General features: G+C 33.0%; 1 protein-coding gene across 1 annotated transcript in view; it reads right to left on the bottom strand.

Moving 5' to 3' along the window:
- Positions 1 to 537, bottom strand: part of LOC119593850 (palmitoyltransferase ZDHHC18-like) — a gene marked incomplete at its 5' end in the record, with an annotated part of 40,540 nt that overhangs the window by 15,839 nt on the left and 24,164 nt on the right.

Here is a 537-nt window from a genome sequence, read left to right as displayed (position 1 = left end):
ATGGGCCTAAAAACTCAAAGACTAAGCTGGTAGCTTATCTACTACCTATACTTTTGTTATACCATTATTAGCATGAATTTGTCAAATTAGCTCAAACATACAAACAAAAAATCATGAAGTTCCCATTACATGACCAACCCTGCAATTTCTGTACCGATGCTAAACGAGAAAGAGAGAAAAAAATCCCAATGCTATTAATTTTTACATTATAGGAACCTTAAAATATCAATCTATCTGGACTTTGATGTTCTTGAGTGATAGATAACTGGTCAGAATAAAGTTCTCAATTTAGTGAGTAAGAATCTGACGTTGGGTTTGACTAAGTTAGGCTGGATTTACACTTAGAGAAAGATCAGCACTTTCTTTACAATAGTCATGTTATAATGTTAGGGTTAGGTCTCAGTACCTTTCTACCAGCCTCATTGCATTTGGCTTCATATCGAAGTATAAATGATGAAGTGAAAATTTCTACAACATACTTATATCCCTATCTTGTAAGGTGTCTTACACAACAACCTAAATATTGAAACTTTTATT

This window comes from Penaeus monodon, chromosome 32 (assembly GCF_015228065.2).
Source record: "Penaeus monodon isolate SGIC_2016 chromosome 32, NSTDA_Pmon_1, whole genome shotgun sequence".
Classification (NCBI taxonomy): Eukaryota; Metazoa; Arthropoda; class Malacostraca; order Decapoda; family Penaeidae; genus Penaeus; species Penaeus monodon.
The sequence above is the reverse complement of the archived record's forward strand: the minus strand, read 5'-3'. Positions and strand labels throughout refer to the sequence as shown.